The sequence below is a fragment of the Papaver somniferum genome, chromosome 9 (assembly GCF_003573695.1).
Source record: "Papaver somniferum cultivar HN1 chromosome 9, ASM357369v1, whole genome shotgun sequence".
Taxonomy (NCBI): domain Eukaryota; kingdom Viridiplantae; phylum Streptophyta; class Magnoliopsida; order Ranunculales; family Papaveraceae; genus Papaver; species Papaver somniferum.
In genome coordinates this window covers 49,467,876-49,495,679 of record NC_039366.1, presented here as the reverse complement: position 1 = coordinate 49,495,679, position 27,804 = coordinate 49,467,876, and the positions used below count along the sequence as shown (strand labels likewise).

Here is a 27,804-nt window from a genome sequence, read left to right as displayed (position 1 = left end):
TCCATAAAATTTCGTTTTAGCCGAAGTGTTCTTCGTGTTCTTGGTTTTAGAAAGTTCGGTTACCAAACTAGAGTATTTTAAAACTTCTACTAACTGAAATTGCTATTGTAAGTTTGTAACTTCCATTTTTCATCCAATTTTGATGATTACTACTCAATTTTATCAATCAAAAGTGAATTAAAAGTAATGGTTTGTGGGAAAAATACATGTGAATTTGAATGTTGCTAGAATCTGGATCTTGCCGAACCAAAGGGCGGCATATTGATTTTCCTAGTCCCACTAAAATTTATTGATTGCGAAAAGGGAGGAATAATTTGATTTGACCTACGTATGATCTTTCAAAGATTATATTATGTCACTGTATCTAACAAATAGTATATCAATTTAATGACCTTTACCTCCCACGGTAGGAAACTAGTAAAACTTTAAGGGAATCAAAAGCTATGAATTCTCTCCATTTTTTGCACTCAATCTTTGGAAATCGTAGCCTTTGAAGATTCCATCAAAAATGAACAAATAACGATAAATCATTGTTATTGTAAAGTATAAGCACTATTAAATAAATAAGAGAGATAATGTTTTCTTGCATTTTCCAATGCAAGTTAACATGGATTTTTTCAATTTGTCTTTTATAAATGTAAAATTTGAATTCTTCACCGCAAAAAAATATTATGTCTCTTATTTTTTAATATTATCTACATTTTTCAACGCCGATGATTAGTTATTGTCTTGTGCTTGGACGCAGAAGTGAACAAAACCCCTGTGTAAATTGTGCACCAGAGAAATTGCAAGTTACTCCATTTATTTTCTACGGAATATTCTATCTTACATTCACCTTCGTCGAACTGTGTGCATCCTAACATTTTGATATATATATATATATATCGGCCTACTGGTATGTTAAAACTTAAAGAACGGTTTTTGGGAACCACTCTATTTTGGAGGGAATCATCATTTCAATTTTAATATGATATTCAGAAGTAAACTGAAGCCACCCGTTATCCATATATTTTAGTTATTGGCCAGAATACTCTTATATTGTTTTAATTATTTATTATCTTTTTAATTTTTTTATAATATGTTATTTGATTATTGCATTTCTAAGATAATTTTTTTATTATCTTTACTATATTTATTTTTAAATCTTTTTATTATTATTATTATTAGGTTTGGTTCTGCAAGACCCAGATTCTAGCAACATTCAAATTCGCAGGTATTTTTCCCACAAACCATTACTTTTAGTTCGTTTTTGATTGATAAAATTGAGTAGTAATCATCAAAATTGGGTGACAAATGGGAGTCACAAACTTACAATAGCAATTTCAGTTAGTAGAAGTATCAAAATACTCTAGTTTGGTAACCGAACTTTCTGAAACCAATAACACGAAGAACACTTCGGCTAAAACGAAATTTTCTGGACGTAGCCGAACTTTTGCATATAACACCAAATGCAGAGTTCGGTTAGTTCGCAAAATTTTCTCCTTAACCGAACTTTTATCTATAAACCCATATGTTGAGTTCAGTTAGTTCGCAAAAATTTTCTCCTTGGCCGAACTCTTCTCTGTAAACCCATGTGTTGAGTTCGGTTAGCTCGTATTTTTTTTCCCTAGCCGAACTCTTCTATTCATGTAGTTCGACTACTATTTGTTTATTTTCTCCAAACTGAACCTCAAGTTCCATTAGATTTGGTTTTTTCCTCCTAGTAGAACCAATACAAAAGAATACACGCAAAAAATTAAAAAAAATGATAAAAATTAAAAAAAAAAAATTGAGAATGTAATCACTTACCTTGTCCTTGCTTACAGGCCACTCAATTGGTCGTTTATGTCCTTCAGGAAATGCAACAAGGCAGGTGGAGGCCTCATCAGGACAATGCCTCTCTGTGTATTCGTAATGCCTAGCACTTCTAAGTTTCTTTAGAGCTTGCACATTATCCAAGCAAGGTATATAGTCTTGTCCAGCAGTGACATTACACGCCCTCCAGCTATATCTAGTGGAATCCTTTTCTTTGGACTCAGTAGATTGGTGTTTTTCCTTTTCATTCTTTGACTCCGCTCGCTGCATAGAGAACGATCCATTCTGTGTGGTAGTTTCATTCCGAATTCTAATTACAAAATGTTTTATGACATATATACCCTTATTTATGTTGTATGGAAAACTGTTTTGGGAATAGGATAAGGGGTATAGATAAGAAAAAACATGAAAATCTTTAAAAACCATGCATTTTTTTATTCTAAGAGATTTCGTATCCTCCACCTATATATTAGGGACGGAGTATCCATATACTTACGTGTATTTATATTGGTTCGCCGTATCATGTGTCTTGGTATTTGAACCTGTGGACACTGATTCAAGATTCTTAGTTGGGGAGGATTAGTTTTGTGCCAGTCAGTATCAGTACGAGTGTTATTCAACCAGAGTGATAGTGCACAAAGTCCAGTACCTGTAGTTTTCCCGGTTGACCAACAAATAACATGAGTTAACTTGATTACGAGAACCATTAAGGTCTCATGCTACCTCCCACCGTGGAGGTAGGAGTTCCAATTCGATAATTATCGGAATCCACTCCACTCTGGAAAAAAAAAAAAATTTGATTAGAACTTACAAATTTTTGTGAGTTTAATTTTGATACCGTTTAATTAAATTTTTTTTTTTTATTTGACAAAATATGATTCAATTTCTAAAGCCTAAGAAAGCAACCATTTATTCTCATAGTAGATGGTACTTCTTGTTTGTATATTTGTCAAAGTAATCCTCGAAGCTCCAAGGAGCATCATGTATCTTTATGTGTTATAAAATTTTCTTATATCCCACTTCTTGTTGTTTTTTTCTTATTAGTACGTATTTAGTTAGCAGACAAGTACTATTTTGTCAACCATTTTTTTTAAACTAGTTAGAAAAAGCATCATTTAGCTTAGATGGTTAATTATGTTTTGATTGTTTATCAACAAGGGGTGAATTGGGATTAGGGCGAACTCCTTGTATGCATGAACATACCAGCCCATAATTGTACTCTCGTTCTCATTCCTACGTTAATCTTTCATTAAAAAGAGTTGCATCTTATTCTTCATCGATGCAAACCAAACTTATCAACAAAAAGAATTATTTATAAGATGGATAAGAGACTAGCATGTTTATTAGTTTTCTTTGTTGCGGTCATCGCCATAGAAGCAACATTCGCTCAAAGTGACGATACTGGCAACGGTGATGAAAATGGCAATGGAAACCGCAGTAACGGAAATGAGAACAACAACTATGGTGATGGCTATGGTAGTGATTACGTCACTGACGGAAATGGAAATAACGGAAACGGCAATGGCAATGGCGACAGTGGTAACGGCAATGGCAACGGTAACAACAATGGAAATGGCAACAACAGTAGCGGCAGTGGCAATAGTAACAACGGTAACAACAATGGAAATAGCAGCAACGGTAGCGGCAATGGCAATAGCAACAATGGTAACAACAATGTAAATGGCAACGGCAGTAACGGTAACGGCAATAACAACAATGGTAACAACGGTAACAACGGTAACGGCAGTGGAAACGGCAACAATGGTAATGGCAATAGTGGCAACGGAAATGGCAATGGCAACAACGGTGATGGCAACGGCAATGGCAATAGCGGTAACGGAAATGGAAATGGTAACAGTGGCAACGGAAATGGAAATGGCAACAACGGTAACGGCAACGGCAATGGTAATAATGGTAACGGGAATGGCAATGGAAGCAGTTATCCACCAACACCAGACAACTACACATGTCCTGCCACTGCTGAAGGGCGATGCTCTAGTGTCCTCCTTATTTGTCCTCCTGAATGCCCACTTAGAAAACCTAAGAAGAACAAAAGGAATAAAGGATGCTACATCGATTGTACTAGAGGTGTGAAGCAACTTGCAAATGAATTTATTTTTGCAAGCAAGCCTTCTCTACTAATCAACACATAGTTTAGAAATTTATACGAGGATTTTTTTTTTAACCATATTTTTTGTGTTACAGTTAGGAGAGCCAACTGTGAAGGTTATGGATCCATATGTTACGATCCAAGATTTGTTGGTGGTGACGGAGTTATGTTCTACTTCCATGGAGCCACCGGAAGTGACTTTGCTCTTGTAAGTGACCATGACTTCCAAATTAATGCACACTTCATTGGAACCAGACCACAAGGGCCGACCCGTGATTTCACTTGGATTCAAGCTCTATCGGTACTGTTCCACAATCACAATCTTGTTCTTGCAGCCAAGAGAGTCTCATATTGGGACGACAAGGTCGATTCTCTCATTGTCCGATGGAACGGAGAAATTATGATATACCCACAGACGGGGAGGCAGAATGGAGAATCACTGCGGATGGAGATAGAGAAGTTATAGTAGAGAGAACTGCTGATACAAACAGTGTAAGAGTGACCATAACCGGATTGATAGAAATGGACGTAAGAGTAACACCAATTGGTGATGACGAAAACCGTGTCCATAAATACTAAATCCCATCTGATGATGTTTTTGCCCACCTCGAAACTCAATTCAAGTTTAAGAATCTATCAGATTCAGTTGATGGAGTTCGGGTCAGACATACCGTTCCGATTATGTTAGTCATGTTAACGTTGGTGTCGCGATGCCAATGATGGGGGGAGAGGGATATTTCAAAATACTTTCTTTTCTTTCCCCTTTATGCCAACGTTGCAGGTTCAAGGGTGCGGAACCCGAATTTGCTGCCATTAGTATGGTGGTTTAGTATTAATTAATTGTTTTATCCTATCAAGAAAAGGCAAGTCAATCTTGATCCCATTGACAAGATTCGTTGGTTAATTATTTCGAAAGACTCATTCTTCTTTCTTTCTGAGGCGACGACATTACTTAATTTTCTGATTACAGATGTAAATAAGGGCACTAAGTAGGGATGACAATGGGGGGACCTTGAATCCCATCCCCTATCCCGTTCAAAAAATTAAAATCCATCTTCTATCCGTTCTCCATAAGAGTGGGGCGGGGACGGGTATGGAGAATTCCCGTAGGGGATGGGTTTTCTATGGGTTACCATAACATTACGATAAATATTTAGGGAAACTTAGGGTAAGGCCCAATCCATGGATAACCCATAATATGAAGTCCTTAATTAAAAGAAGTTTAAATCTACGCCCCAAATTATTAAAAAACCTTGATACCCTTCTGCATATTGTCAAGCCCATAATTGAATAAAATTTAAATTTAGGTTCAAAATTATTAAAATATTATGTGATGATGTTTAAACCACCTCCGACCGCCACCAACCACCTCCGACCACCACCGCCACCAACCACTTCCGACCACCACCGTCAAACCACCAACGCCAGTCAAACCACCTCTGATCACCACCGCCAGCCACCTTCGACCACCACAGCTGCCAACCGTCGCCGCCTGCCGCCACTGATAAACGCAGCCGCCGCCAACCACTGCCGACCACCACCAGCATATGGATGTGTATATAGAAGTTACACATGCATATGGCATGTGTATACAGAAGTTACACATTCATATAAAATGTGTAATGCAAAGTTACACTTGTACATAAATGTGCACTCTGTAGTTACACATGTGTATTCAGAAGTTACACATGCGTATGGCATGTGTATCTACAAGTTACACATCCATATGCATGTGTAACTTTTTATTACACATGATATATGTAAGGTTATCTACAAGTTATTCATCATAAAAAACATGTATTACTTTAATTTTCATTTACAGCAATTTGTCCGTTCATCAATTATTACAATTATAGTAATTGGTTGTTTGAACACAATAAACGAATTAAAACACGAGAAATGGAAAGCAAAATCCTAAAAATAATACACCATATCATATAATAGAAATGTTTCTTTCCTTTTTTGTCTTTCTAGATTTCAATATATTAACACATCTGCAAACAAGAATAAACATCCATGGAATTAGGTAGGATGGACAAAAAATAAAGAAACAAAACTATAGAATAATTGCAAGGCGAAATTATAGAACAAAGATCACATAAAAGGCACATGATAACTTATCTCTGAAGCCTAGTATAAGGAGGAGGAGTTATTTTTATTTTAGCATGTGTAACAAGGAGCTATACAAGCATCTAACTTGTGTAACTTCTAGTTACACATGCATTTGTCTAGTGTAAGGAGAAATTACACATGCATATAGAAATGTGTAAGGAGAAGTTACACATGCAACTGAGTTGTGTAAGGAGAAATTCCTATCATTAAAATCTAAGGTTCCAAAAATGATTCCATGACTGACAATGTGAAAAACTCATCTTAAGATAGCATTATATGGTAGTAGCACCGAATGAAAGCAAGATTAAAGATACCGTCAAGCTAACATTCAATACTATTTCATCTATAGTTTATATGGAGAACAAACATCTCAAGGTAATTAAAGGAAAATTTACCTGAAGCAAATAATGGTTGCGGAAAAATGAAAGAACTGAAAAGGCTGAAAATCTCATTACTCCTTCTGAAGAACATGACCATATATACTCACAAAATGGAATCTGAAGAATTCATTATCGAGAGACATAATCAATCAGTGAGCAACCGTGAACCTAAATATCGAATAAGAAATGCAAGAACAATACTAGATGACAACTTCAGAAACTAGTAGTTACACATCTAACTAACTAGTAATTCAATTAGAACGTGTATCTATAAGTTACACATCTAATTAGCATGTGTAACTAGTAGCTACACATCCATTTAGCTTGTGTACCTAGAAATTACACATTTAATGAGCATGTGTAACTAATAGTTATACATCCAAAAAAAGTCAGATAACTTACAAATCATTATGCTACAACCTGCCACACCCATCTGATACATATTCCTCCACCAGTTACTCTTCTTCCATCTCCAATACCACCACCATCACCACCAGCAGCTCCATAATCCTCTTCTAAAACCTGCACCTGCACCACCATCACCTCCTCCAACTAAAAGTGGGAAAAGTTACCTATACATTGACCAAACAAATCACAGTTTTATAAGTTTCATTAGTATTGCATTAGAAAACAAGTTAAGCATACAAATACCATGGCTGGTAGCCAACAAAAATCATTTTCAGTAAAGGTTTCTGCCAACATATGGAACTTCTAATGAAATTGAAGGAAAAGATGATACACAGTTCAATGTGATGATACCAAATTCCTTATGTTATTACTATTTAAACAACTTAAATAATGGATGAAACACAAATCAAACGATGGGTAATAAAAATGATGAAATGTAGAGCTTCAAAGTAGAATATCATCCAAGGAAGAGTAATCAGCAGATACACATACTTAAATGCATGTGTAATCAGCAATTACACATCCAAAATGCAAGTGTAACCAGAAAGTACACGTCATGATGCAAGTGTAACCAGAAATTACACATCCAAAATGCAAGCCATTATCTAGACACAACAATTATTTTAGCTTCACCTGAACTGCAGTTGCAGGTCAACTCTGCCATTCATTAAATTAATCCTAAACATTCATCTAAAGTTCGCAATCCGTGTAAATGCATCTGTAAACAACCAACACCAGCCTTTTGCAAATAGCTACACCGATACTTCCATTAGATTCACAAAATGGAAGCGTAATCATAGAAATATAATTAAGATCATGCTCTAAAGGATATATCTTCAAGGGATCAAAGACTTAGAAGTTTTACAAAAGCTAAAATCATATTTCTGCTAGTAGTCTGGCTATAACCCCAGCTTTAAATCCCACCTAATGTAGGAACTATATATATAAGATGAGATCACAAATCTAGTTTGTTATCATCCTAACAACTCAACTAAAGTAGTCAAGTAGAGGAGCAGCATTAACTAGGGAATAAGCAGGTATTAAAGCTTCTCTTATTACCATTTGGAATTTGATGTTTTCCTAAAAACAGAATAAGAAAGAAACTGAAGTCTTAATATATGGAGTCAACATTTCTATGATATACAAACCGACCAATCCGAATATAGATAACAATGGTTATTAGATTTCTAAGCAATGTATTGCTACACAGAGACTGTTACTTCATGTCTAAACAAACATAACTAAGCAATGTGTTACTACAGAGAGACTGTTACTTCATGTCTAAACAAACATAAATAAGTACAATATAATGTAACCATAACGATGATAAAATTACATTTTCGTTATGTTATACCTTTGGAAACAAAAGTCCTAGCCCACTTGAGGAGTTGATCATGAGAACCTCAACATTTTTTTTACTATTGGAATCTCTACTGTTATCTTCTCTGTACTTAAAAGGAATACACCTGCCAAAATCTCATTGCATTAGTTCCTTTTTCTAGTCGTTCATATAGGGTATAGGCGAAGTACAACATTACAAACAGCTATTATACGTCAAATTTCCAAGAATTATTATACATTGGAATCTTCAAGATACATTCACATTCTTATAATGTCTCTCTCACTCTCTCCTACCTATATTGTCCTACCAGTATCGACCTATAGTTAAATTACTGGTGATATATACATCATGAAGATCCTAATACAAAATCTCACATTTTCCCACTTCACTTATGATTTTTAAAAGCACATGTACATGACTACAGATTCTTTTGACAGAGTTAGGGTTCAAGTAACCAATAATGCGGAAACTAAATAAAGGAGCTTAAGGAATTAAGGCCATTATCAACACCTAATCTATCATTAGCCAAGTAAATTGAATCTTAGGGAGAGATGAATGATAAATCAGATTAATCCAAAAAATAAAAACAAGAAACTGATAAACGATTTCAACAAAGAGTGGTGAGATTGATTTTTATACCCAACGACAAGGCGACAACCATCCTGGTAACGCTGCTGATGTCGACCATTACGAGCAACCAAATCAGACATCCTTGTTCTTCAGAAAACTATTACTAATCATCTCCTCTTTGAAATTCATCGCCACCATTTTAACATAACGTTTTTCTCACATTTGATTTGATTCTTCTTTATGCATGATTTGATTTCCAAATGGACCACCCCTATCAAACAAGGGGCGCCTACTAATAATATTATTATTATTATTAATTTAGAGGATAAAACAAAATCAGAACAGTAGCTTGTTAAGGATGGATAGATGAAAAACCAGAAATGTTAGTTGGAGAATAGGGTAAAACAATGACGAATCCAGAACCACCAACTCCATTTCTGAATCTTCTGCACATATCCACACCAACAAAACCTGCAGAAACCCATTTCTTCCTGTCTTCTACAGTTTTGAGACAAAAACAACGAAATCAAGATCAAAATTCAAAAATGCAGAGAGTAGAATCCAGATTTGTTATTGCTACAAACACATCTTCTTGTACTAATAACAAATTTATTATCGTTTTTCTAGATCTAAAAGAGCAAATGAAAAATAAATCAAATCGATTGAAAACAATTCAATCAAATACATGAGATGTATTTGAATCAACTGAGAAATCCAGATTAAATGACTTAGATCAAATCCATCGGTTGATTAAGCTATAAATCAATTGAAACAAACAAAATGTTGGAGATCTGAGATGTAACCTATGGAGAAGAAAGAAAAACCTAGAAAATATCGAATTAAAGTGATTGCAACAAAATAAATTTACCTATTCATCATTTCCGGTGATGAAGTCTTCTTGATATTTCACTGTTGTTTTCTCGATCTTCTTTAACACAAACAAAAAACTCATCCAAAACAGATCTCCTCGATCATGAAACAAGTCTGATGATTTCCGGTGAAGAAGCCATCTCGATCTTTCATTGTTGATGAATGAATCTGAATAGAGAAATTTCGCCGGAGCCGAGAGAGAAAAAATGGAGAAGAGAGAGAAAAAAAATAGAGAAATGAAAATATCTTCTAGTATTCCTCTTGTATAAATAGTAAAGGGTAACGTTGTCATTATTAAAATTCGTAATAATTAATTATGGGCCAGATCTGAAGAAAAATTTATATTTTGGGACTAGTAGTATCATTTTCTGAAAGTATGGAGTTGATAGTGGAGGATCCATTTTGTGGGGCTTCTAAATATTGAACCCATATAGTAGTGTGGTTCTAGTATTTTTCACAAATATTTAAACTTTTGTAAATTATAATAATTTAAAAATAATTATAATGTTTCAAACAATAATAATAACCTAAGCAGTGCATTTTAAAATTTTAAGTTTATAATAACCAACTAAAACTAAAAAATAAAGGAAACAATTGATCCATAATTAAGTATTATGGTTCCTTTTACTTCTTAGTTCCTCATTATTAACCATCTTCCTCCATGTTAATCATCTCGTCATGATCTTCTTCGTTATCTTCCAAAAAAGTTCCTCGTTCAGATATAATAAGTTATGGTATGGGGCGGGTATGGGGTCCCGTCTCCACCCCATACCTGCATCACTACTTTCGGGGATTCCTCGTACCCCGTTCCCCGTTTATACGAGTAAAATCCTAACCCTTAGGGGCGGGTCCCCACGGGGATGGGTTTGGGTGGGGCAAATTGCCATCCCTAGCACTAAGAGCTTCTCCAATGGTTGTTGTATGTATTTCCTATGTGGCAACACAAACAAGACATCTTTATTCCAAATTTTCCTTAAGTTTAGGTGAAAAAAGTTATTCATCTACAATGGTGTTGTTTGTGATCATTTTCTTATTAAATGTAAATGTTATGTTTAGTAATTTTAAGATTTTATTAGATATAAAAATGATTATGTATTGTATTTGAGTAAATAAAATATATTAAAAGCTTACTAAGATGGTAGACAATGTCAAGGGGAATGTGGGAAACTAGACATTCCCCTTGACATTTTCTACTTAAAATCATGCATACATTGACTTATGACATCCGGGTTGGAGAATGATTTTAGAGAAAATAGATGTGCATCCTGGGTGGATTTTAACATTTATCTCCACACACATGTCATTGGAGAAGCTCTAATAGTTTGCCTATGCAACAAAACATTCATATGATTTTTATTATTAATTGCTTTGCTATCTTTCAACACTGTGATTTTCGGATCTGTAACATATTTGTATTATATGGAAAAAGGAAAACTAAATATAGAATGTAAAGACCCTCAAGCTCGTCAACGCTATTAGACCGGTCAAGTAACGAATTAGCCGATACTAACTCGATTAGTTTAACGCGAACGTCAATTAATAGGAATTAATCCAATAACGATTTTCATATGGAACTAGTGTCGTTGAATAGATCTCGTAAACTTACGCAAAATGGACTACTCGAACGTGTCATTCGGATGTCGAAGAAAAAATTATCAGATTTGTTTGAAGGGAAAAATAGTCTTTTTGTTTTAGACCGCCTGGATGCCCATATCTTTTGGGATGGTGCCTTTATCATTTGTCGTTGGCCTTATCACCAAGACCGGATCGAGCAGATAAGCTCATTCCTCCTTTTTCTTCTTCTATCTTCTTCTCTCCTCCTTTTTCTTTTCTTTTCCTCTGCTCGAGTACTGTTAATGGCGATTGATGCTGTTGAGATGATTTTGTGATGAGAAAGATCAAGTTAGGTACTAGGTGTTATTACTGAGGATGAATCGATGATTTACAAAGAAGATGTTTAGAATTTGAAATAGTAAATCACAGAGAATCGGAATTAGGGTTTGGGTCGAAATTGAGAAGTGAATCGAGATGTGGATGGATGAAGAAGAGAAGGGTTGTTGTTGAATCAATGAAGTAAAGCTTCTGTAACGATGAATCTAAGAGTTAGGGTTTGTAAGAAGAACTCAGATTATTTAGAAGATGAAATTGACGTTCTGGGATGTTGATATGAGGTGGGTTATGAGTAACTGGAAGATTTGGAGTGCAATTACAGATGGAAATAAGTATCAAAGGATGTAATCGATGATGGAGTTTGATTTGTTATGGTTTCTGAGGAATTGAGTTTGTATTTGAGAACGAGTGGAGAGGAGAAAGATCAAGGAAAGATCGATGGAGATGGTGTTAATTCGAGTGTTTGGTTCAACCTCAAAAGGAAAGGTAATTTAGAGAATTTGAATTTATGGTTTTATATTTGAATTATATAATATGTGAAATTGAGTTTACTTGATTGATTTCATATGGGTATTGACTGGAATTGAAGTAGAAATGATTGTGTAAGGATGGGTTGTAGGTTCCTTGGGAAATTAAGGTTCTCAGATTTAGATCGAGGATGAATTGAAGATAATTGAGTTGGATATTTAGGGATTGAAATTGAGGCAGGTGGTATGAGATGCAGTTGAGTGTTACTCAACAAATTGTAGTGATAAGCTTTATAGATTGTTGCTGAAGTGTTTGAATTGGTTTTCTTGTGGCTGAGATGGGTGTTGGGGTTGTTGTAGTGATGAGGATTACAGAATTGGAAATGATGAAGGATCTGAAGTTGAACCAGATTGTGTAGGTGATTTAATGGAGTTAGTGGTTTGGTGTTGTCATTGCAGTCTAGTTAGTTGCAGTTGGAGTTGGAGTTAGTTTGGTGGTGGTGTTGATGTTGTGGGAATTGTTTTAATTGCAGGTGTATGTGAAATGAAGTTGAAGCTAAATTGGTTTAGGTGAATGACATGTCTGGAATGGTCTGGCTGAGATGGAAATGAACAGAGTAAGATATTGCAGTTGAGGATGAGTCTAAACTGAGAGTAGGAGTAAGATGAATGGTTTAGAAGTTGTGGTTATGTAGGTGGTTGTATTGAGAGTCGAATTACAGGAATGATTGTGTCATGTTGGTGGTGATGATATGAACTGAGTTTAAGTAAGGCTGTGAGAATTTGTAATTGAGTTATTCAACTGAAGATTGGTGATTACAGAGTTGTAGATTGTGCTTGCTGTAAAGCTTGGAACTGCTAAACTGCAGGTAGGCTGTAGTTGTATTTGTAATTTGATTATGAAGTTTAAGTTGAGATTTGTATTGTTGTGATTGTTTAAACTGAAGTCTGTAATAGGATTTTGGACTGTCAAGTTTGTTGTTGTTGCACCATGATGGTGCAGCAGAGAGTTTGGCCTGTGCAAGGGCCTTGGTTTGTATAACCTGAATGAGTCTTCTGGACTGAGTCAACTCACCGATTCTCCCTCACTTGATCTGAGACCCTTGACCGATTTGACTCAGTGACCTGACCAGTTGACCTTGACTAGGGTTTGACCATTGTCTTGACCTTTGACCCTGACTTACGTTGACCGTTTGTTGAATTATATTGACCGTGTGATGAATTATATTGACCGTTAGTAAGCGTTAGTTGACTTCTATTGGCTGGACCTTAGTTAATGGGCCAGTTTAGTGGGCTTGGGCTTAGAGTTAGTGTTCATATTTGATGAATTGGACCACTTATGGACCGAATTAGTTTTTGGTTCTTTCTACAAAATTGTAGATATTCATAATACATAATTAGTGGACTATAGAACCAACATAATTGAATTTATGAACCTTATCTATGTTAAAGGTAAAGACTGAAAGAAGTGTAGAACCATAAATGGGTTTAGAACCATTACATAGTTCACCTAACTTATAACTGGAATTTGTATGAGATTATGTTATGAGCTTTATGTGAGTCTTTTTGGCTAAACTCTTAGAGTGCTTGTATGATTAACAGTTAATCTTTATTAACAACGATCGATTTAAGGATGAACCAGTGGATCATGGATCTCGAGGTAGGCGAGACTTGTCATCAAAAGAGGTGGGAATCGATAACAAACTCTCTTGTATTCATTATTGTTTCACAAATCAATCTCGGTGTTGTGAATTCATGCATATATTTGTGTGCTCTGTGTGGTATGAGATGTGTGCCGACACAATATCAGTATTCTATGGCTAGGGCGATACACCGCAATGTTACACGACTAGGGCGATACACCGTAATATTATTCTTCCTTTATATATTCAGTATTCTATGGCTAGGGAGATACACCGCGGTATTACCTATTCGGTGTGGAATTTGCATCAATATTACTCTTCCCTTATGTGCGGCAACACACATCTCATACATGGATGTTTACTTTTATTTATGGATGTCTTTGAAGAAGTTTTTACTTTGTGTTTTACTGTCTTTCCGTGTATTAACGACTTTCGATAAAACCTGCATTGTCTTTGAATCATATTAATGTTTACTTGAAAGCTAGTTGTTATTCCTACGGGGAACCCCTTTTAGGGATGATGTGCTCACCCATTCCCACTTTCAGTTTCAGAGACAGACCAAGATGTGCATGTGACGATGAAAGCTTCGAAGAATTAGTTATTTTAATTAGTTAGCTTACACTATGTTATTTTGTGTTTGTATTCTATTTGTAAATCAACTCATTATTGAATATGTATCATTTGAGAGAAGTTCTTGTATATATATTTCAGAATGGGGATAGTTTTCAGGTTAAGTTTTGTAGCAGATTTCTTAATTGAATGTTTAAGTAAATGATTTAGATTCTTAGTGCCTCTTTATGTAGTTAATCTCTTGGATTAGTCAGTTGTTACCTTAGGGGCCGCTGCATTGACTAATGCCAGGTTGTTGGTGGACAGTATATCCACAGAGAAACATATTTTAACGAATATGATTGCACAGAATGACAGACTGAAAACATATCTTCAAGACATCGATAGTATTATCCAAACAAGGGCATAATTATCAATGCACATTCTGGAAGCACACTCTCCTTTGCAAATCTATCATTAACTAGAGAAACAAAGGTAACTATTTTGTAGTTCTCAACCCTGCCTTACTTTCCACTTCACTATACCACTGTACACCAAAACTAGTCGGTCATCTGAAGAGTTGAGATAACTCTTAGTATTTGTATATGTTCTTAAAGTTTAGCTTATTAAGAATTAAGTAAAAACTTCATCCTCTCTCTTTTTAGTGTGGTATAGTCGACAGAAGAGTTGAGATAACCCTATTCTTATTGGTTAAGCAAAACTTCTTGTCTAGGTGTATATAAAATAGCCAAGTAGGGAACCTAGAAAACACACTAAAAACTTCATCCTCTCTCTTTGATTTTATATGTTTTCTCCTATAAAAAATAGCCAAGTAGAGAACCGAGAAAACATACTAAAAACTTCTTCTTCTCTCTTGGATTTTATATGTTTTCTCATGTACAATAATATATAAAATTATTTATCTTTCCCCAGGATTCAATCTCGTTAACATTATTGTTCTCGTTTATGTGGGTGTTTGTGTTCTTTGCAAATTAAGAATACTATACCTGTGCAAATCGCTTATGCGGGTTTCCGCGCAACAACTTGCATCAAGAGTTCAAGTTACGTTCTTGGAATTTTTTGTGTTTTTGTAATATTGCAGCGGGGGTATTTCTTCTGAAGTTGTTTGAGGTAATTCTAATCTCAAAAGTTAGGTTTTTTTTTAATCTTTTTTGATCATTTATTTATTTTCTGAATAATGGTTGAAGCGAAGAGCCTGTGGAAATACCGAAATCGTCAAATAAAGATAGAGAAACAAAAGAATAATACTTCATTCTCATAGATCACTACTGAAGGTTGGCACGCTCATCAAAACCAACAATTTTGGTTTATGGAGAAAATACATAATGGATGCGCTTGTTCATCTTGACCTAGATGAAGCTCTAGAAGGTCGTCCAGACGATATGAGTGACAGACATTAGAACAAGATGAATAAATTATGTTTTGGTTCTATTCGCAGCTGCTTAGCAACGACGATACTTAATTATCATCACGAGACTTCAACTAAAGAGCTTTGGAAAAAGATATAAAATAAATACTTAGTGAAAAACGTGGTGAATATGATACATCTTAAGAGAAATTTATATCGTTATAACATGAAGAAGGGTGTGACTCTAGCAGAGCACCTAGATTTGTTTAATAAATTTCTTGCTGATTCGATTAATTATGACAAGACGGTTGACGAAGAGGAGCAGACGTGGTGCCCATGATTAAAGCATTAAAGCGCGGTAGGGAAAAGCTGACGTACAAAGAAGTCACTACAACATTGTAACGTTAAGAGTTCAGGAAGATGGATCATGAACATCTTGCAAATGAAGCTGGCGGAGATACTCTTGTCGCAAGAGGTCGTTCGACGGACAAGAACAAGAAATTTGGTGATCGTGGCAAAGGTAGAGGGTGTTCAAAGGCAATTGCGCGTCCGCGGAAGGATGAGTTTGCATAGTGTCATGACTTTGGCTACTGGGTAAACGATTGTGCCAAGCGTAAAGGTAGAGAAAAATATAATAACAAGACTGAGGTCAACATTGCTAAGGAAAGTGAAGATTCAGATGAAGCTTCAGATTTCTCACTGTCTGTGACACCAGTAGCTTGTATCGTAACTGAAGGTACATTGGTGCTACTTATCATATATGTCCTCATATTTATTGGTTCTCAAGATTCGAAGATTTTAATAGAGAAGTATCTAAGGGGAGTAATCATACCTACTGCGAAGAAGAATCTGGTTTCTATCAGAACTTTGGAAGCTAAGGGATGCAAGTTACTTGCTGAGAATGAGGTTCTAAAGGTAATCTCTGTATCGATGGCAATCATGAAGGGCACGCATCATCACAACTTGTACTACCTAACTGGGAGTACAATAACGGGAGATGTGTAAGTTTTGGAACATAACGAGATTGTAGCTATGGAGGCCACAAAGTTATGGCATATGTGTCTTTCACATCCAGGTGATAAGTCGTTATATTTTTTAATTCGACAAGATTTGTTGAAACGCGTTATTTCCTACAAATTAGAGTTTTGTGAACATTATCTGAAAGGCAAGAAGACAAGAACAAGCTTTGGCACTACAATCTACAACATTAGTGGAGTTCTTGATTTTGTTTATTCAGATGTTTGGGTCCCCTCCAAGAATGCATCATTTGGAGAGAAACATTGGTTCATGTCGTTTATTGATGACTATTCTAGGCGCGTATGGATGTAAACCATGAGGCATAAAAGTGATTTCTTAGAAGTCTTTGTAGATTGGAAGAAGGCAACTGAGACTCATACTAGTAGAAATATCAAGGTACTACGTTTCAGACAATGATGGAGAGTACAAAAGTGATCTAGTCTTGCAAGTATGTCAGGATGAGGGTATACAAAGGCACTTTGTAGTTAACAATACACCGCAACAAAATAGGATAACTTAACGCATAAATCATACTTTAGTGGAGAATGGTACGAAGTATGTTATCTAATGCTGGACTAGGTAAAGCGTTTTGTGCTTAGGAAGTTACATGTGCTTGCTTCCTAAGTAATAGGTTTCCATCTGCTGCGTTAGAAGGTAAAATTCCACTGGAGAAGTGTTATGGAAAGCCAACTTATGACTATGGCTCTATTCATATCTTTGGTTGCGCTGCTTGGTGTCATGTTAGTGAAAACAAGCTTGATATCTATGTTGTTAAAGGGATTTTTATGCATGTGAGGAGTGAAAGGGTTTAAAATTTCGAATACAGTTGATAAGAAGATAGTCATGAGTATAGAGGTTACATTGATGTGGCGTCTATGGCTAAGTCTTGGGGTTCTCGGCAGGAGGAGAACACTTCTAGTACCAACGAACCTTTACAGAAAGAGGAGATTGATGCAACTCTACCACTTCAATCTAAGTTTATATTTGTGATATCTACTTCCAAAGGCATCGTATATACAAGGGGGTAATTACTAAAGTTCTAACTGATAGTGACGTTGTTAATGAAGAGGAACACAAAGTAGTGGAACATACAGAAATTACGGTCACTGAGACCGTAGCATCCAGCAAACCGGGAAGACAAACCTAAAAACCTGGATAGACAGATTATTTTATAGCTTATGCATTACCAGTTCTTGAAAAAGGTATTTCTAACACCTACTTTGAAGTTGTACATAGTATAGAGCGTCAAGAATGGGAACATGCTATGAAGGATGAGACAAAATTTCTTTATAAAAATGACACATGGGTTCTTACGAAACTTCCGGACGGTATGAAGCAATGCCATTGGGTGTAAATGGGTATATGCCACAAGGCAAGGTTAGTTGTGAAAGGTTATGCTTAACAAGAATGGATTGACTACAATGAGGTGTTGTCTCCAGTTGTAAAGCATTCATCAATCAGTTGACCTTGGTACCCAAATATAATTTAGACCTAGTTTAGCTAGATGTCAAAAGGATGTTCATATATGGTGATCTAGAAGAGGAGATCGTATATTGGGTTCCACTTTGTCATATAAATTCTTGAAGAAAAAGATATTCTGCTAGTAAAGATCGATACAAAAGACAATATAGCTTATATGTTAACAAAAATATTATCTGGGGTCAGGTTTCATTATTTCTTGAAATTGATCCACAATCTTACGGTTTGGTAAGACTCGTTTTAGGTAAATAATCTTAGGAACTTAGTGGAGGCCTTCTAACAAGGCCATTAAGTGAATTACGGTCGGCGTTATTCCTTGCATAGGATATGTAGGCAAGCTTTGGTGTAATCAACGTTAGAATCCGGAGGTGATTTTTTATTGATCATCTCATACATAAATGCATGATCCAAGGTGGAGAATTGTTAGATATAAATCAATGAAGTTTGGGATAAATCTAAACTTAGTCGGTGAAAATAGTTTTGGGATATATCAAAACTAGTCAGTCATCAAAACAGTTGAGGTAACTCTTAATTTGTTTGATTTTTCTTAAAGTTTAGCTTCTTAAGAATTAAGTTAAGCGGCCCAATTCTTGTTTGTTAAGTAAAATTCCCTATCAATGTGTATATAAATAACCAAGTAGGGAACCTAGAAAATACACCAAAAACTTCTTCTTCTCCCTTGGATTTTATATGTTTTCGCATATACGATAATATATGAATCACTTATTTTTCCCTAGAATCCAACCTCATTAAATTTGTATTCTCGTTTATGTGAGTGCTTGTGTTCTTTGCAATATTTAGAGTACCATTGTGTAGCTATCTAAATCGTTTTCGCGGGTTTTGGCGCAAAAAAGCACATTTCGCTCGATGTATGAAAGTCGGAAGAAATACGATTTTACATTTTCATACATGAGAACCATATGAAAAACCTTAGCTACAATGAATTTGAACTCGTTTACATGGGACTCAAAGGTAGCAAACACATTGTCTCAACTGGGAAGGGTTATGTAGACGCCGGTTTACTTCAAAGGCTTTTCATGCATCTGCAGCTTTTCAAGAGCAAAAAAATATTATGGTAAAGCACTTGCCCCATACTTTTCGTCAAGACTACCTATTGTACTAGACTGACTTTCACCGACAGTCTCCTACCAGCTTTATTCTTTAACCAGTAAGAAAGTTTTTCCTATATCCGACGTGCCTCATCAGTATCATGAATCCCAGTAGATATAGTAAACTTCTCTAACATGCGAAAGCATTCAGATTTCTTTATTGAAATGAGATGCAGCAAAATATGGAATAGAAATGAAATAAAGCATACAAATATGTATGCGCATAGAATGCACAAATTTTCAAAAAAAAAAAAAAAACTCAAAAAAATCACATCTTAATATCATACATGCACATCTTAATATCATACATGTGACGTCCAGATACTCAGTTGAGCATTCATCAAAGTCAGTTGCAGAGTATTTGATGCAAGGATGATCAATTAGTGTTTAACCATAATTAAAATAATGCTCTGCCGAGCATTAGGTAGTAAAACCCAATTATAGAAGAAGGATGGACCGACCAAGGGTGTTGGAACCGGCTATTGGTGCTTGTGGGACCAAGTGACGGTGTATGGATGATAGTCCAAGTTGATGGAAATAGTTCGAACCAAATATGGACTAAAGATGATTAATTAGGTCATTAATCAAAGAATGATGCGGGACCGGCTTCTGGTAGCCAAGGGACCGACCATGGTATTGTGCCTGTGTCGTTATGTCATCCGCGGACCATTTCTGAGAATTTTGGTATTTTCTGGTGGTCCGTCGAGCATTATTTTTGTCCTTTTCAGAAGAGTTTGAGTTTGACTGAAACTCTTATCTTTCCTTGGTTGCAAGACTATTGCTTTGAAAACCATATGGATATGATCCATGGAGTAAAATTTGAAAAGATGTGGAAATACTGAGTTTTGATCAAAAGAGGAAGTCCTTGAAAGAGAAAACTCAAAATAATAATAAAAGAAAAAGAAAAAAGAAAAAAGAATGGGGGACCCGCCAAAACCGGTCGGCTGGCCATGTGGGCCCGCCCTCACGGTTTCTATTATTTATTATTATTATTTCTCTTTCTTCCTTTTTCTTTTCCTTATTTGATTAAACTTCCATATCCTTGTTCATCCATACTTTTGGATGTTCTTTGGACCATTAATACTAAATACACCCATGCCTTTTACTCGAGGCTTACTCGGTGACGACCCCTTTGTCCGAAAGGTGAATAATTCATTAATTACTAATCCATGGAATTCAGATGAGAAAAACCATGAATTGAAGTAGATGCTTATTGGGGTAAATTAGCATATTTTTTCTAGGAATTCATCTGATGAATTCAGCATAAGAATTTAGCAGACAACCTGTCTAGTAGCATTTAATATATTCAGAGACTCGAGATATGAGACGGCAGCAACATATTCATTCTGAATATTTCTAGGAATTCGTCCGATGAACTTAACGCTAGATTTAATTAATCGCTTTATACTAGTAGACAACCTTTCTAGAAGAGTTCTTGCAGCACCATGTATAATTGATTCAGATATGAGATGGTAAAATCATGTTTGTTCTGAATAATATTTAAGGGAAGAGTTCTTGCAACACCAGGGGTATCTTTCAAATGAATGAAAATTGAAAGGAATATTGAGTTGCTCAGCATAAGATACATGGAATATTCAGAGCTATTGTCTAAGAGGCTCTAATATTGACGTCATGTATCATTTCTTTGACGAGGTTACAATACTACAATTCACTTCTCTTGCCGAACGTGAAGACATAAAGTCTCTTATGCTTCTGATGTTCTCAAAGAAACATAATTCTCGATGTGATTTTACGAATCTAACCTTCGCCAAAAATCGACCATCAACAAATTTTGACCCATATAAAAACTTATTACATCAAAACAGTCATATGAAGTTAAATGGTAAAACAACCAGTATGAATCCTGAAAAAAAAGAAAAAAACTAAAATATTTATATTTTTGGAAGCAAAATTTGTAGGAATCAATTAATAGGAAAGGCACATGTCAACACATCATTTTTCCTCCATGCACTCATCAAAAAACGCCCCCATCAAAATTTATCCAAAAAAAATTAACGCTAAATTCTTGTGGTTGATGTCGTTTCTAAGTTTGATTACCCCTTTTCGATTGATGATCTTGTGGGTCAGAGGTGGAGCGTAAAGTATTTTAATGCGTAATACCAACAGGCTTTACACTTTGGAACCCATGTTTACCTTCAACCTTTTGGACTTGTTTATTCCATGATATAATTCGGGTAACAAGGTTATATAACGCTTAATCTTATGGTTGACTTTTTTTTTTTTTGATTATCTTTTTCTGACAGTTAACCATGTGAACCGAAAATGGAACATCAATCCTTTAATACCAGTCGTCAATAGACTTGACACTCCCGAACCCGTGTTTACCCCTGTTGGCATCATCACACCTTAATGAACACTAGAAACTTTGAAGTATAGACCTTTTACAGATCTCATCCTAATTGAATAAGAAATAAGCAACATAATTTATAGAGAAAATCTTTGTAGCAGACAAAATCTTATATTTCGAGGACCAGTACACAATAACATCTTGAGATTGTATCAAGGATCTGTACCGAATTTACATAGGTTACAAAAGATTTCTCCGCTTTAAGGATGGCTTATACCTCTCTATTCAGGAGGCATCAACACTGGTGTAGGTTCTTCTTTGCAGGAGTGGATAACGCGATGAATTCATACCCAAAGAGTTTTTGCCTTTGTCAGCTATGAAAAAGCGGGGGTCTAACAACCACACCTAATATTTCGCTTAGCAATCTGTATGGACAAAATCCAATATACTCTCGAGAGAATCAACTAGACAGTCATACTCAATCTCAAGAAAGTATATCCAAGAGTTGTATCTCAATTTCTCAATTCAATCTGCAATCAAACAAATAGGAATTTGCAAGCCCGATTGAATATAAGAGAAATAACTTGAATGGTACCAAAGACCAATGTTCAAGGATCAATCAATTTCAGTCAACAACCAAGGTTGGATTTACCAATTAATCGATTGAACGCACAACATGTGATGTTTCAATTATATAACAAAATATAATGCGGAAAAGAAATAACACAGACACCAGAAGTTTTGTTAACGAGGAAGCCGCAAATGCAGAAAAACCCCGGGACCTGGTCCAGATTTGAACACCACACTGTATTAAGCCGCTACAGACACTTTCCTACTCCAAGTTAACTTCGGACTGGAATGTAGTTGTCCCTAATCAATCTCACACTGATCAAGGTACAGTTGCGCTCCTTACGTCTCAGAATCCCAGCAGGACTCTACGCACTCGATTCCCTTAGATGATCTCACCCACAACTAAGAGTTGCTACGACCCAAAGTCGAAGACTTGATAAACAAATTTGTATCACACAGAAAAGTCTATTGTATAGATAAATCTGTCTCCCACAGATATACCTATGAGTTCTGTTCCGTCTTTTGATAAATCAAGGTGAACATGAACCAATTGATAAACCACTTATATTCCCGAAGAACAACCTAGTATTACCAATCACCTCACAATAATCTTAATCGATTAACGAAACAAGATATTGTGGAATCACAAACGATGAGACGAAGATGTTTGTGACTACTTTTCAATCTTGCCTATTGGAGAATAAATCTCGAGCAAACTTAAAGAAGATATCACTCAATCAAGATAGAAAACAGCAAGATCAGAACACGCAACTACAGAGAAAATAGTTGAGTCTGGCTTCACAATCCCAATGAAGTCTTTAAGTCGTTAATCTACAGGATTTCGTGAAAAAACTAAGGTTAAAGGAGAATCGACTGTAGTCGCAACTCGTATCACACATGAGGTGTGGGGATTAGGTTTCCCAGTTGCTAGTGTTCTCCTTTATATAGTCTTCAAATCAGGGTTTGCAATCAATGTTACCTTGGTGACAAAGCATTCAATATTCACCGTTAGATGAAAACCTGATTAGATTCAAGCTAATATCTTTCAACTGTTAGATCGAACTTAGCTTGTTATACACAAATGAAATGTACCGTCATTTAGATAAAGGTAACCGTACCTAAACGTGTACACTTAGTTGGTTCAACAAGAGTTAACCAATGGTACCTGATTCATTTTTATCATAACTAGTTCAAATGACTCAAATGAAACTAGTTAGAGAGTTGTTCAATTGTTTATACTCTCATAGAAGTATACAAGACACAATTGAAGCAAAATCGATTTTGATTCACTCGAATCATTTCATGAACATTATAGCCACGGTTTGCAAAAGATTGCATTCCTTATTATATAAATGTATTAGTTCATGAAAAACCCGATTTTAGAACATAACCTACTTAAGTATGCAAATGGGTACGCATACCTAAGTAGTCGGACTGAGTTTGGTTACGCCAGTACGCGTACGGGTACGCATACCACATTCCTCTTCCAAACTCCAGCAGAAATTCACGGAACTTGAACTTCCCCCAGTACGCGTACGGGTACGCATACATAGTTTCCGGACTTCCAACAACCCACCAGTATGCGTACGGGTACGCATACCATGATTCCCGGTATTGGACTTTACACAAATGTGAATACACACTATGTTTATATCCTAACATGGATACATGTTATAAACCTTTATTTCAATCATTGAAACATTCTTGGAAGACGACAACAGCTGTCTCACACATTAGCTTCAAAGCAATTTTCAAGTGATCGAATGATCAATACGAAACATTCTGAGTCTACATCAAATGACTGTCTTACACAAATCATGTAAGATGTTACAAGGCGATTTTCACATGATCATCTTTTGACTTTCGTCAAGATTAAAAGATGAACTTGGTTTAAGCGAAAGCTTACCAACACACATTTCGATAAATAGATAAGCGAGATAAACTCGGCTCGAAATACCAAATGTGTATAATTGAAATTTATATAGCAATACGACTTTTTGTCTCAAATATGAGATAGAGTAGATAGACTTTTGAGTGATAGATGAGTTCAAGTCTCCACATACCTTTTATTGATGAAGTTCCACAAGTTCCCTTGAATAGTTCTTCGTCTTCATTTGATGAACATCGTAAAGTCTAAAGCTCAACTACACTTTCTATCATAATCCGAGACTTAGCTATAAGTAGACTATAAGTCTTGACAACTAAACTTGACAAACAAGCTTGAGATAGCAACGCTTGCGCGTTCGACCGAGCAGTGCTCTAACAAGCGATAGATCAAGAAGCAACACCACACCTTAGTGAAAGCCAGAAACTAAGAAGTACTTGGACGATCGCACAAACCAAGACAATAAAGTTCGTCACTTAACCTTGAACCACGGAAGCATGCACTCCCATAGACGTGTAGTGTGTAGTTCAGATAGATGTCAAGGCATGTACTTAGTTCTCCTTTGCACGAGGCAGCATCACACCTTGGATAACACCGGGAGTAAGAAGTACAGATCTTTGCGGATATTACCATTACTACATCTCCGCAATGCATATCCGACCACCTTGATGCTTGCTCCAGTTGGGAAACAATAACTAGTGGTGCGACGGATCAGAGAATTTTTGCTTCCAGCGGGTCGGATTACGATCCGCTTGGCAAGCTCCGACTCTCTAATACGCCATTCAAGTAAAAAGTTTGTTCATTCATAATCCTGCACATAGTAGAAATCTCATTAGTTTAAGGTCAGAATTCTATGAGCATATGTCCCATACCATAATGCTCATAAAACTCGACAAGGGTTCTAATTTCTCAAAATGAGAGACGGCCAATTGCCAAAATTCATAGACGGCCAATTGCCAAAATTCACAGACGGCCAGTTGCCAAAACTAACAGACGGCCAGTTGTCAAAATTCACAGACGGCCAGTTGTCAAAATTCACAGACGGCCAGTTGCCAAAACTAACAGACGCCCAGTTACCAAAATTCACAGACGGCCAGTTGCCAAAACTAATGCCAGTTGCCAACGTCAAGGTAGTTCTGGTTACCAGCCACCATTGGCTAGTGGCCAATGATATATACCTGCCAAGGTTGCAATCATCTCTGACTTGATGGTATGAACTGCAAGGCAGTAACCAAGACTTTCAGATGATATGAACAACCCTGTGGATTTGTGTTGAACCGCATAGCGGCTACCTACGTACCCTCTCCGTTGCTCGAAGGGATCAAGCACGACCGTAATTCGTCATTTTTGTTTAGATGTAGTTCGTCATTTTTGTTTAGATAATATGAACTACCCTCAATAGTAGCAATTACCTCTAATTAAATATCAAGTAAACTTATTCTGCTTGCATTCACATAATGAATTAACTATGAGTAGAGCACTACTCTTAGTCATTCAAAGATACCAACAAGAACATTCCACAAATATTGTCGTTACTAGAACCACTTACCTGCATGTTACGTAAACTAAGGAGAAGATTTAAAACACTGAAGTCAAATTCCAAAATGTCATCAGCACATGTATAAGTGAGTGATTTTAGCTTAAAACACAAAAGGGAATATAAGGCAATTAATAACCATATTAAGTGAAGGGCTTGCGAAAACAAAGTATAATGTACTCCACAATCCAATAGAACTAGCTTACTTAATTTTAATGTAATAGTGCAAGATAAGTACTCAGGCCAATATCTTAGAACAGATCAAGCAACAGCATTTGGCGATCAGAATTAATATATCATATATGAACAGAAACATACAAAATGCAAACAAAAATAAATCACCATTTCAATGCCAAATTAAACTAGGATCAGTTGGATACTGAAATCACCATAATAAATACATTTCTTACTATCATATATATTTGGCAACGAGAGTCTGCAGACTGGAGTCTACAAACCGATAAGCATAAATAACTAGCATGTAAAATGATACACACAGTAACTAGCATGTAAAATGATACACACAGTTCCCTGCACATCTACATTTCAGATTAATAAGCTTAATTAGATGAGGTGGGGGAAAAGAGAAAACATTTCTAATAGAAAGAAGAGTCCCCTCTCATTTAACCCACTGCATATTTCTAATGAGCATTGAAAGTTATTTAAGGTGATCATTTCCAAGACTAAAAGTAGTCTGCAAAACAAGCAATTCATAACACCATTACACCACTTAATGGTCTAAACAACTACCCGACATGCTTCTAAGAATGAGCAAGTGGATCAAAACATATTAGTCATAAAATACCTTTTCAAAATGATCCCAAAATCTCTGTTACTTCTTCGAAGACATTTAGAACTAACTCAGCCTAGAAACAGTCCCAAAAACACGGACAAGATCTTGACACAGAGCTAATAAGAGTGACGAAAATTGTTATTAACCTTTCGTATACTCTTCACAGCCGCATACCGCTCAATGATGTCCATGAGCCAACCACAATGAAGTACTGAAGAAAAACAACTCCATAAATATGTATCGGTATCACACTGGATAGTCTCTGTTGCTACATAAATACTATGCTCAAAAGCAATTCAGCCATCCTTCAATCCACTAGATCATGGTACCGTTCAGCGCTACAATACTTTTATGGTGCGAGTAAAATACTGAGAGAAATTCAGTACCATTCGCAAGGCTATATTCACATCAACCTAAAAATTATCAAGCATTACACACTTCACTACCATAATCAAAACCATTTGGATTATCAACCAAGAAAGTACGGTGAGATTTGGATTATGAAATTGTCTGTATAGTGGATAAGATGAGAGGACCACTCAGTATGCGTGACCTTGGAATATAGGAACATCATGCCATTATATCTCTTGAAAGGTAAATCAATTAATTAAATTTTCAAATCAGAGCTCTCCACTTTGACCAAATCATAGTTAATCAAATAAACTGTTTGGCAGCCAAAAGTGTTAGCAAGGTGAAAACTCCACATTTTAGAGTACCGATCAATCCCTGGATAAGACTTCCAATACATTCTTGACTAGATGATCTATATACTTATTTCAAAACAAGTACAAAAGCAAAGTCTGATGATCACAAAATAATTACATTTGTAGTTACCCGTAACACTATCACCTACAAGCCATTTCAAACATCATTATCCTATCTTATAAGCCGCCACTCATGAATTAATCTGAATGCTAAAAATGTAACATTTAAAGGGTCTCTTTATCGAAAACCCAGTCATATCATTTCTAATAATTGCACGCTATTCAAAAATATACTTAGGTAAAGTACTTGCTACTAATGCTAAGAAAACCATAATACTTCACCACCATTATCCATCGCATCCAATACATCAAGTCTTTGAAAAGGAACACGAGATAAATCCATCCCTCGTTTCAGACCTCATCGTTTCGAGGACGTGGATCATTGGGAAACTTATCAAATAGGTAATATACTAATTCGAAAAGATCAGTTCAAGGTTTCATTTCTAAAAGAAGAAGACCAAGCTTGGATGCTGCAAACCGTATTAAGCTGTCACCAAACATTTACAACATTCGATATCATACATGGTTCAATATTTTTCGAAATGAGCACAATATAAATACGTAATATTTCTACCCAAACAACATTCATAATCATCGTGCTAAAATTTTAAGTTAACACGGTCTTAAACTAACGGCCCATTCTGGTATGCATAATTACAGACTTAAATCTAAAATCTATGAACACCCCTGCTTGGGTTTCCCATTAAAGCCCTAGAAATTTCAACTACATGTAGAGTACAAAGCAATCTAATTTTGTTTGAGTACTAACCTTGATGCAGGTATGCTAGACTACTTCCTTGCTAAACTTCAAATTCCATATCTAACTCTTCGTGCTGAT

At 35.9% G+C, this 27,804-nt stretch overlaps 2 long non-coding RNA genes and 1 pseudogene across 2 annotated transcripts; 2 read left to right on the top strand and 1 right to left on the bottom strand.

Annotated features, from left to right (window-relative positions):
- The first annotated feature begins 3,113 nt into the window (after window positions 1–3,113).
- On the top strand, window positions 3,114–4,734 carry LOC113311924 (annotated as a pseudogene).
- A 1,086-nt stretch (window positions 4,735–5,820) lies between these two features.
- On the bottom strand, window positions 5,821–9,773 carry LOC113309147. Its single transcript, XR_003340364.1, has 6 exons — window positions 9,585–9,773; window positions 8,786–9,214; window positions 8,159–8,270; window positions 6,799–6,968; window positions 6,412–6,513; window positions 5,821–5,898 (listed from the first exon to the last, which is right to left on the bottom strand). It is a non-coding gene; the product is annotated as an uncharacterized LOC113309147 (long non-coding RNA).
- Window positions 9,774–11,382: 1,609 nt separating this feature from the next.
- Window positions 11,383–14,326, top strand: LOC113311124. Its single transcript, XR_003341564.1, has 3 exons — window positions 11,383–12,812; window positions 13,546–13,629; window positions 14,132–14,326. It is a non-coding gene; the product is annotated as an uncharacterized LOC113311124 (long non-coding RNA).
- Window positions 14,327–27,804: the final 13,478 nt, after the last annotated feature.